Raw genomic sequence first — 11769 nt, 5'->3', positions numbered from 1 at the left:
TGACTAGAGTAGGTAGCCCAGTTAGGCAGAAACACCGAATAAAATCTAAAAGTGCTCATGGCAACTAAGGTGTGACACATGGAGGGCTATCATGCTAGGTTAATATGAACAACCTCGGGAGATGAAAAAAGTGTAAGGCATTTTCTAATCCCATAACACGACAGAACCAGATCACGCAGAGATGGCATATTCCAGCTAATCCACAACATCCTTGGATGTATCATTGAAGACAATGAAGCAAAATAAGGAGCTGAATAACCAGCCAGTAAAGCCTTAATTTTAGGTAACATTTTTTACGCAATGATGACAATGGAGTAAACAATATCAAAATAATTTCCTTTTCTTTGTTTTCCTACACTTTGATTACATAGACTTGTAAGTAATTCTTCCTATATTATTATTGTTTTATCATAACAAATTTTGAGTTCTTCAAAGTCAACAACTGTGTATTTTACTTCTCACGCATCACAGCAACACCATTCCTCTATCTGTCATAGTTTAATTATTTGGCAATAATTTCTAATTTTTAGAAGTATATGTATTTTTGTAAGTCACAAAAATCAACAGAAAGAGAAATAAATTAAGAAGGCCACTTTCCGTTTCTGCTGGAGAGAAATAAATTGCCTTGTGAATTGGGTCCCAAAATAAATGTGCTTTTAAAGTAACTTGTATCCTTTGCTGAAGGCATAAATTTGTTTGAATGTATTAAAAAGTTTTAAGAATAATTTGTTCTTTTATTCCAGTTATGTTGATATGTACAGTGAAAGCTCAAGTCATGTGGCTTAACTGAACTTAGACATGCAAGGGATGGCCTCAAGCCTTCCCATTGGCCAAACTGCATTTCACTCTAAGATATTGCTTAATAGTTCAAGGTAATTGGCTTCACTTTATTTTTGTTTGATTTGACAAGCTAAACACTGGTTATTAACAATTTAGTAACTTGTTTGTCCAAAGTTTTTAAAGCAAATAAATGAACACATAAACACACATGTGCAATGCTAAAAATCACTTAAGAAATTTTCTCTGGTGATAGCATAGTAAACAGAAAATTAATAGGCATGCATTGCAGATGGTAAGGTTAAGGTAGATGGGCTTCTACAGGATGCGGGACATGACATTAAATGGCAGTTCAGTATGGAAAGGAGACATCATAGAAAAAGAGAGAAGGAAAATGGTAACCAGAAAGGGAAAACCTCTTTACCCTGTGATGAGATTGACAAGGTTTTGGCAGGGCTTTCAGAGTTGCCAATAAAAATGAAGTATTTGACTCCATGGGAAAACAATAAGTCATTTAGGGAGAGATATGTTACAAAAGCCTGAAGAGAACTACTTCCTTCTACAAGCTGCAACAGAGCCACCCACCAACCCTTCCAGCCATCGTAAAGGTAACAGAATATGATGGTTAATTTTATATGTCAGCTTGATTGGGGTAAGGGAGGACCAGATAGCTGGTGAAACATTATTTCTACGTGTTTTTGTAACAGTATTTCCAGAAGAGACAGCATTAGAATCAGTAGACTGAGTAAAGAAGACCTACCCTCACCCATGTGGGTGAGCACTGTTCAATCCATGGAGGGGCCAAATAGAACAAAAAGACAGAGGAAGGGTACATTTCCTCTCTCTCTTCTTTAGCTGAGACATTCATCTTTTCATGTCCCTCAGCACTGGATCTCTGATATAGGAACCCCTCAAAGCAAAGAAAGGGCAAATGTGACAATTCCTTAAAATGAACAGCTTGAGGAAAATCAGGCTATTATACAGTTTCATGGTTGTAAAATAGTGCAGCCACTATGGAATACAGTATGGAGGTTCCTCAAAAAATTATAAATAGAGCTACCACATTATCCAGCAATCTCACTTCTGTGTGTATATCCAACGGATTGAAATCAAGATCTGTAAGAGATACCTGCATTTCCATGGTCATTCTATTTTGAAATTGCATTGTTGTAATTCGCTGTACAGGTTAGCCAATTCAGAAATAACGTCAAAACACAAAGAATCCATAGACTATACATATTTCAAAGAGAGATTTAATATACATGACAAAGATTGGCTTTCAGTCTGACTCACAAAAGAATTTATTAGAAGTTATCCTTTCCAAGGTTATTCGGAAAGTAACATTTTAAAATTATTAAATTGAATAATTTAATATAAAATCAAAATTTAAAGTTCATTAAGCTGCTAACCAGCCCTTCATCTCAAACATAGTGTTATAGTGGTAATTTATCTCTGTATTTTATTGAGAAAACAATAAATATTAAGATAGTGTTCTGTATATACACAAATAATAATAATTATTATTCCTTCTTACTTTAAGTCTAGAAAATAATACATCTGTTTAACATCATGGCTCCTCTGGAATTCTCATTGAAAATTTATTTAACAGAGTATTCCAAGAACATCTTTTGTGTCCGCTTACTGTGTGATTTTAAATCCACTGTAAACAATGGGAGGTTAGTGTTTTTCCCACCCAGTTGCTATTCTTTCTAATAAATCAAGAGGCAGAAACATCTTAAATGATATGTTTGTATATTAGACATTTAGTTTATCAATTATTTCTTCCCCTAATGATTTCCAGAAATAAACAGTATATTGACACAGACATGATACATTTTTTTGTCAGCAATTTTACTGTTAATATGCACATGTGCTTAATTGTACAGAATGTACTGAGTGTTGTTGCTATTTCTGTCATGGTTTCTTTATTGAAAAATAGGATCTGTTTTTTGTGAGGTCTAGCATTCATACCAATTAACAGAAGAAACTTGTTTGCTTGAATTTTGCCTAATATTTCAGTACTTTTACATTGTCTTAATTATTCACAGTTTTTCTCAATTGTCCTACCAACTGGTTGCTCCTTTTAAAAGATTAGATCAGGCCGGGGCTGTGACTCATGCCTGTAATCCCAGCACTTTGGGAGGCCGAAGAGGGTGCATCACAAGGTCAGGAGTTGGAGACCAGTCTGGCCAATATGGAGAAACCCTGTCTCTACTAAAAATACAAAAATCAACCGGGCATGGTTGTGAGCGCCTGTACTCCCAGCTACTCGGGAGGCTGAGGCAGGGGAATCACTTGAACCCAGGAGGCGGAGGTTGCAGTGAGCCAAGATCGTACCACGGCACTCCAGCCTGGATGACAGAGTCTGACTCGGTCTCAAAAAAAAAACAAAAAAAGATTAGATCAAAATGTAGCAGACAACCTTTTAGCATGGTCTTACCAGAATCAAGATGGTCTACAAACTAATATTCACTCACATCATTTATATAGCATCCAAAGTTAGAGAAATAAAATATGATTTTCTTTTAACCTTTCTTGTAAGATTTCACAGGTGTTTACGACTTTCTTTCCCTGAAGGTTTAGTGTATCCTTTTTTATTCTCGAAGAAAATTCTATGTGTTTTGACTATTATATGACTTGTATATATTCATATGTAATCACTCTTTAGATTTTAGCACTACCTACTTTAATATAACACAATTCTGTTAAAAGTCCTCTTCAAAATTATTAAACTGTTAAATGATGTATAAAGCTACATTTATAAACTCATGTAAATTGGTAACAGTGTAGCTTTATGCCAGTGACATTCATATTGTATTTTATGCACAACCTTCCCAGTAATGACGGATATACAATTAATCAAACATATTTTGAACAAATTGTTGTATACCAAAAGTAAGGGTACTGATGTGTAAGCTTGGTGATTAACCATGGGATGACTGAAAGCCTGTGCACTTCATTGTACCTCCTGCTTTCCAGGCTATTTTATGAGAAGCTACCTGGACACCACACAACATTTACTTGAAAAGCCATTTCCAGCACAGTGCCATTAGAGGTGGCCAACACACTAAAAGACAGAACAGCAATGCAGTCAGTGTCTTGTTGAGTTGTAGGATGCACTTTCTCCAATTGCAAATCAGATTCTGGCACCAGTGGTTTCCCTCAATGCCTATAAGAGAAGCAATTATATTCTACTTTGAAAAATAAAATACATCTTTCCACTTTCAGAAAATCACATCATAGAAATTTTAAATGTCTACAGGTAAATGCTACCCTGAAGAAATGAGAAGATTAAAACCAAAATACCAAACACGAGTGTATGTAGCAGGAAAAACTCATAAATGCTTCAGAGCAAACCACCATTTTAGGAGACAGCAAAAGTGTTAATTCCTCTTCAAAGGGAAGAAATGTCTAAACAGTTAGAATCATGTAAATAAAGGCTAACCTTAAATATCTCTTCATTTAATTCATTGTGGAAATAAAATTAGGATGTTTAATTTAGCTGTTAACCAAAGAAATCTGATTTGAAAATCAGACTTAGAACCAAAGTATCTGTCTTCTAAACAGCAACAATAAAAAGATACAAAGTAACTACAACTTTAAATATTTTTAATTTTTTTTCCAAATGTTTTATGGAATATCACCAGGTTTTTGTTGCATTGAAGCAAACAAAATTTACTTATTGTTAACATAAAAACGTGCCTGTGTTGGAAATTTAAATATGCATTATACATTTTTTGTAGTACAACATTATTGACAGGTGTATCTTTCAATTTAATTATTGTTTCATCAAGATCATAGCATAACATTTTAGTTAATTTCTTGTATGATTTTAAATACATAATTTTTAAAAAACATTTTTATCTATTTTATTCAGTGATATTGAAAATGTAACATATAACAATGAAAAAGAAGAAGAATAGCATGCAGAATGCACCCAGTGTGAACATTGTAAGCAACCTTTGGCTTATTTGAAGTACAATTTTATTGTACAAACACAAAACAATAAAGACAATTGATTTTATAAGATATTTTAAACAAACATTTTGAGCTCTTTACTGTACGAAGTGGTTACTGCAAAGCAATGTACAGAATTGACTTTTTTCCTTTAAATAACCTTACAGTTAGGTACGACGGCCTCGCCTGTTTTGCTTAAAGTCCTGTGAGGACAACCAGACTCAGTCTGCATGGAGCTAGATATATAATGTTATTTGTTAAATCAATGCTACGAGTGTAAAATTCACTTGGCTAATATGATGGTTAACAATTATTAGATAGAAGTGGTGTGATTTACAGGCTTTCCAGTGAGCAAAACGGTATTTATTATTCACCATAATGTGTTCTGTTTTCTCTTCTAGCTTGTTCTTTGTTCTGATTTTTTATGCTTTCTCTTTTAGACCTTATAATAAATATATTCTGAGATCACAGATAATTACTTAATTGAACATTTCTGCTCTGACTCATACTCTACCAAGAGTGGAAGCAAAGGATGAAGATAGGGTTGACTGATTTTCCTCCAAAAAGAAAAAAGGAGGGAAATGAAATATAAACATAGCCATTCAAAACATTGTGGATTTATGTACTTTTGAAATCCGGGAAAGAGATGAATTCCATACAGCATCCCTGGACAGTGTTTGCCTGTGATTTGTACATGGCGCAGATATGAAATACTTCTCTTTAGATGGCAGGACTTGACTAGAAACATTGTACCTGCCAACTCTCAATTATCCATAGACTATTATTAAATTTGAAAGTTAAACAGGCCTCTATCTTTCTCTTCTTTTTGCTTTCTTTTGTTTTTCTTAATGCTTTGGCAATTTCACTCACTGCCCCAAGTTTTCCACTAAAAGAACTACCTGGAAAAGTACAAAGAAAAAATTAATCACTTTGAATCGTGTTAATGGACCATGAAAAATATTTCATTAGAGAAAAAATTAACTCATATAACACCCACAGGTTTCCTAGGAAAATCTTGTCATATTCTGAGGAGCACAGTTTATTAAAAAATCTTCCGTTTAGGGGCCCTGAAATTTTTTAAAGTCAAAATGCCAGCCAATATTAAGTAAGTGAGAGTGCATAATATTTACTGCCTGGTGGAAGTAAATGTAGTCTTGCAAGTGTAGACCATATATGTTATAATCTAGCAGACATTTTACTTGCTATATTTTATTTTTTCCCAGTTCAGCAGGAGAATTTGGCAGCAATAAAGAGTTTTATGTGTATGTTACTTTCCAGAAATTTGGCAAAGGTACTATCACAATGAAATTTCCATTGCATAGAAACTTTACAGCATGTTTTCCAAAAGAACACAATGTTTAGAAACAAAATATATAGTTCAGTATTTTATTAAAGTGACTCAAGTGAAACTGTTTTCTTCCATTGCCTGAAGGGTTATATATGAAGAAACTAGATTATAACTTCGTGCTTTATTTTTCTAACTAAAAAATTACTCTTCTTTCCTCTTCTCACAAAGGTTCAAGAGGGACCACTCTAACAGTGTATTTTCACAAGAAGTCCCTCCAATTCCTAACATTTCCATGGTATTTTTTGGTTAGCTGTAACCTGAGGCCTATCATATAAAAAGGGAAAAAAGTCTAGTCCATGATAGTTTACCCAGATGAACAATCAAGAGACCTGGGCCATTTCTCATTTCAATCCAAATGTTTGGCACCATAAAAACACAGACATAATCTTAGAAGAGGTGACATAACTCTCCCCCAAAAACCCATTTCCAATCTCTGTTAATGAAGAGTAAATGAAAAAAGATGCTTGGGCAATTTTTACTGTTTCTCTGTGTCTGACTTTTTCTGACAAATATTTATAATGTGCTCAATTTTAAGACAATAACCAAAATATTGCTAATTTTGACTCAACATTATAGATATGTTTTTATGATGTAGAAGTTGTTTCATTTTCTTGTTGTTTAAACTTTTTATATAAACTTATTTTTAATGAATTTTTCTCTAGTTGATACGTTTTTTTCTTAAATCTCCTATGTGCCTCAAAATATGTTAAGCATTGTGATGATATTAAATTCTAGTTGTGGGGCAAATAAGCTACATCATAAATAAAAATCACATGAAAATAACATAAAATACACAAATCTAGTCAGAATGCACAGGAACTTGAAAAGGGAAAGATCTTGCTAGAAGTTAAAAAGAATACTTTTTAATGAATAATCCTAATAAGGTTCATTATTATGTCCCCACATAGCACATGACACTTGGTAAGTATTCAAAAAATATTTATTGAATGAGTAAAGCAGTTTGGGGACTGGGTAATATTATTTACATAATGTATCATATACACTGGAACTTGAATATAAGGATTATATAATGAGGCATTTTATCACCCACAGCTATATGGGGATTGCTTTCTGCTGATAAAGACAATAGATTCCAGACCAGTATCAGCGACATCTTCTAGGATCATTCTGATGACAAATTCTGGTCAATCAGAAGGACTAATGAGCATGATCATAGGACTGCAGAAGTTCAAACAATGTCTCAGATTAATGTCCTGTCTTAGAACCCTTGAAGAATTTTAAGGATGACACAGATGGACTGATTAGAGAGCAGAAAAAAAGTAACATGTCTAGCATTCAGTATATAAAATTCCATGACATTACAATATATATTTCTCAACTTTTTTTCTTTTGAACACATTCTTTTCTCTTTTTCTTTCTTATCCTGTTTCCATATTTTTTCCCACCACCCCCATCTCATTTACACAAGTAAAACCAGTATTTGAAATTCCAGAATTTGAAAACAACTTCTCTGACAGTAAAGTGAATGCTACTTAGAAAAGTATAATCAAGGCGTTTTTTGTTCTGGCCTAACTGAAGATAAGAAAAATATTCCATGCAGTAAAAGTAGTTTTGTCGGCTCAAAGTTTGGGGAATGACATTTATCCAAAGGCCAAATGTCCCATCTTCAGAGCAGAGGCATCATACAGCTATGGCCTCATCATAGAATGCAGACCATCTGGAAAAGTGGCCACTCACCACGCCCTTTAGGCCCTCCCTGACAGAGAGAGAGCACGCATAATGCTAGATTGCTGTTTCACAGCTGCTGGCTCCAGATATTCCCCAATAGAATTCTTTAATTAGTTGGCTCTCTCTAGCCTATTCCCCACAGAGGATGAAACAAACAAACAAAAAAGATGCAAAAGGCTAGCACCTGCAGGCTTCATGTGCTAAGACTGAATAAAACATAGGCACTGAGAGAGTCCTCAAAGCACATGAGGATGAAATCATGCAGCCAGGAAGCTTAACAGAGAGTCTGCCAATAGGAAGAGTTTCCAGTGGCTTAAGTGTTTGGACAGTTAAATTATGACTGAGGAAATATTAGAATAAAATGTGTATTTAACTCCCACTGCAGGGTTGACCTGACACACCAAAAACTGACTTGTGTTGAGGAGAGCAGAGTAGAAGTAATTCTATCAGGTCAGTTTGGGTAATTTTAATTTTCTCTTTGAACAATTATCTTCAGACAAGTGACTTGCTCTACCATAATTAAACTGAACTTAAATTCCCTGTAATCCCAGCACTTTCAGAGGCCAAGGTAGGCGGATCACCTGAGGTCAGGAGTTCAAGACCAGCCTGGCCAACATGGTGAAACCCCGTCTCTACTAAATATACAAAATCACCCAGGTGTGGTGGCACATGCCTGTAATTCCAGCTATTCAGAAGGCTGAGGCAGGAGAATCCTTTGAACCAGTGAGGCAGAGGTTGCAGTGAGCCGAGATCACGCCACTACATTCTGGCCTGGGTGACAGAGAGAGATAGTCTTAATTAAAAAAAAAAAAAAAAATTCAAGGTCGAACATTAGATTTATCTTTATTTTCAATGAATTATCCACTTGAGTCCAGGAGTTTGAGACCAGCCTGGGCAACATAGCAAGACCCATCCCTACAAAAAATTAAAAAATTATCCAAGCAACGTGGTGTTCACTGTGGTCCCAGCTACTCAGGAGGCTGAGGTGGGAGGATCACTTGAGCCTGAGAGGTTGGGGCTGCAGTGACCTGAGGTCATGCTACTGCACTCCAGCCTGGGTGACACAGTGAGACCCTGTTTAAAAAAATACACACACACACACACACACACAAACACACACATGTACATATACGTAATCTCCATTAGTAGTAGTAGTAGAAATGTTTTTAATTTCTGTTATAGGATGTCAGAAAATATTCATTATGACATTAATTTCATTATTTAAAAATATAGTTTTATAACCAACTACATTTAATAAATAACACAATTTTTAAAAATGAGAAAAAGAGTATAAAAACAATTTCTTTTTTTTACCATTTTAAGAATTTAGTTTAATACTGTTATGCACATTCAAATTAATTTGTAAGCAATCTCCAATTAATAATTGCTTAAAATATTAAAGCAATATTTTAAAATATTTAATATTTAATATTTATCTTAAAATATTAAAATATACGTATACACAAAGATTCTAAGATTGTAATTTTTGAGAACCCTCAAAAGTTTCGAGCCTTTTAAATTTTTACACTATGTTCTATTTCTGTCTTACATGTACTTCTTGCTCAAATTATACAAAAATTTGTTCTTTGTTTTTACAAATACTGGCTGGTGAATCATATGGTGATATACTGGGATTTGAACATTACCTTATTTTTTTCTATTCTTCCGATAAGCACTCTAACAAGCAGCAAAGTGGTCAAATGTAAAACACTTAAGCGAAGAAGAAAATTCTGGAAAAGGAACACCCTGGGTCGTTTATTTCTGAATAACTGAGGGTTGGTGCACGTTCATTACATTTTCTGAGTGGTCTACAGGGACTCTTTTGTCTTTGCGTACACTAAGCCCACTGTTTGAAATGCTCCCTAGTTTTAGGGAAACTCCACTGGTTAAATAAAAATACAAGCTGATTTCTCAGTTCATATAACAAAAATAATGTGTGCTGTCCCAGGTTCAGGTGTTCTGGGTTTTTTAAAAATATGCAGTAAATTTGATAATTAACTTTTGGATAAGAAAGCATGCAGGATATAGAACACACTTCAGGAAGAAAAAAAGGACGTGTGGTGTTAGCTGAATGGGAAGGCTGCCCAGAACATGTCCCCTGCTATAAGATTAGTTTGGGAATTAGGGATTTACAGTGCTTACCCCCATCTAGAGAAGACTTGGCAATATTCCTTAGGACTGCAAAGATAAATTGGTGGGAGTGAAAGAAATAAGTAAAGGCCAGGAGCTGCTGGAAAGCAGCCTTTCCTGTCACTAAGCCGTGATGTTGTAAAGAGTTCTGAAGTCAACTTTGAGATCCTAGCCTGGGCAGAGAAAGTTTCTACATGGTAACAGCAACAACGACTGGCCAGTTGTCTCCCCACATGGTCAGGGTGAGAAACATACTATAAAGCTCCACTACCGAAGAGGAAGTGGATTGAACCTAAGGGATGGTGGGGTCATCCACTCAGCTTCTTGCCGAAGATCTCCATGGCGTATCTTCTCACATAGTGTCCTGCTTCCGGCGGAGTCTTGAGAATAAGGCTGGATGATGATGACGACGAGAATGAATAAGGATGGTGAAATCTGGAATGGTCTAGTTGTCAATATTTTAATGTAGCCAACATAGGTAATTTACTGTTGGTCACCTTTCTTTCTTCCTTATTCCACTGTTTTCAGTTCTCTTCATTCATGCCTTCTTTATTTTCTTCCTCTTCTCTTTTAACTTCCTGTCCTTCTTTATCTCTTTCCCTCTCCCACCTCCTATAGCCTAGAAAAGGTTCAGCCAGCCAAAACAGCCTGAATTTCCTCAAGCCAAAGACATTCCTTTTGTAGTGCTTCTCTTGGAAATATAAGAAAAGGAAACGAAAACGAAAATAAAGACTCAAACTCCCAAACTACATAGTTGCCAGTTTGATCCCGGCTCTCCTGACTGCCAACCTCCTCAATTTGCTGTTTCTCACCACTCAGAAACATAGATTTCAGTCTTCTGGGATTATTTTTTCTTCTTCTTCTTCTTCTTCTTCTTCTTCTTCTTCTTCTTCTTCTTCTTCTTCTTCTTCTTCCTCCTCCTCCTCCTCCTCCTCCTCCTCCTCCTCCTCCTCCTCCTCCTCCTTCTTCTTCTTCTTCTTCTTCTTCTTCTTCCTCTTCTTCTTTCTGACATCATAGCTGAAGTGTAAAGGAAATTTGTGTCTTGTCAAGCAATAAATGCAGGGATCGTATCTGCTCATACTGAAAAATACAGCATGCTACTGAAGGAAAAATCTATTAAATGCTTTATAAATGTTCAGTGCAAAGATTTCTATGGATATATATTTTTTTTAATTTTCCAGGTAACATCATTCGTATGGAAGTAGTTTATATTGAAGTCATTGTTGATCACAATAGACTCTTTTAAAAGCATTATCTTTGGTGTATTTAAGTCAGGTGTTTCTCTGGCTCAAGAATTGAACTACCTTGCAATGAAATGTATATAATGTCAGCCTGGGATTGAGTCCTGGACTCTGGTCGTCTTCCTTCAGTCAACTCAATATGTAATTTCAGTGAGTTTTAAACCCCATAACCTCTCAGTGCTAAATGTCAAAGAAGGCACAGACAGACCTCATACACTGATACCTGGAATAGGCCCCATGGCCCAATGACAAATAGGACTGGATTTGTGTGACTATGGCACAGCATGAATTTCCTTAGATGCAAGCAAGAGGAAATTATGAGAGCTGATGTGCCCTCCGCCAACTCCTACCACTAAAAACAGGATAAAAGGCAGATCTGTGTTAAAATATCTCATCTTCAGCTCTTCACCCCATATAGGGTTGCCAGATAAAATAGAGGCTGTCCAGATACATTTGAATTTTATATAAACAGTGATGGATATTTAGTATAATTTGTCCCATGCAATATTTGGTCCATACTTATGCTAAAAATGTTATTTATTGGAAAATCAAATTTAACTTGACATCTTGTATTTTTTTCTTTACTAAATCTGGCTATCCTACAACTCTCTCAACTATTCCCTTATC

General features: G+C 35.3%; 1 long non-coding RNA gene across 1 annotated transcript in view; it reads right to left on the bottom strand.

The window, feature by feature from the left end:
* Positions 1-4424: 4424 nt before the first annotated feature.
* Positions 4425-11769, bottom strand: part of LOC107129819 (uncharacterized) — a 499418-nt gene continuing 492073 nt past the window's right edge. The window contains exon 8 of the long non-coding RNA XR_012435061.1: positions 4425-8542. This is a non-coding gene — a long non-coding RNA (uncharacterized lncRNA). The remainder of the gene's footprint in view (positions 8543-11769) is intronic.

The sequence above is a fragment of the Macaca fascicularis genome, chromosome 5 (genome assembly GCF_037993035.2).
Source record: "Macaca fascicularis isolate 582-1 chromosome 5, T2T-MFA8v1.1".
Lineage (NCBI taxonomy): Eukaryota > Metazoa > Chordata > Mammalia > Primates > Cercopithecidae > Macaca > Macaca fascicularis.
This window is presented reverse-complemented; position numbering and strand designations above follow the sequence as displayed.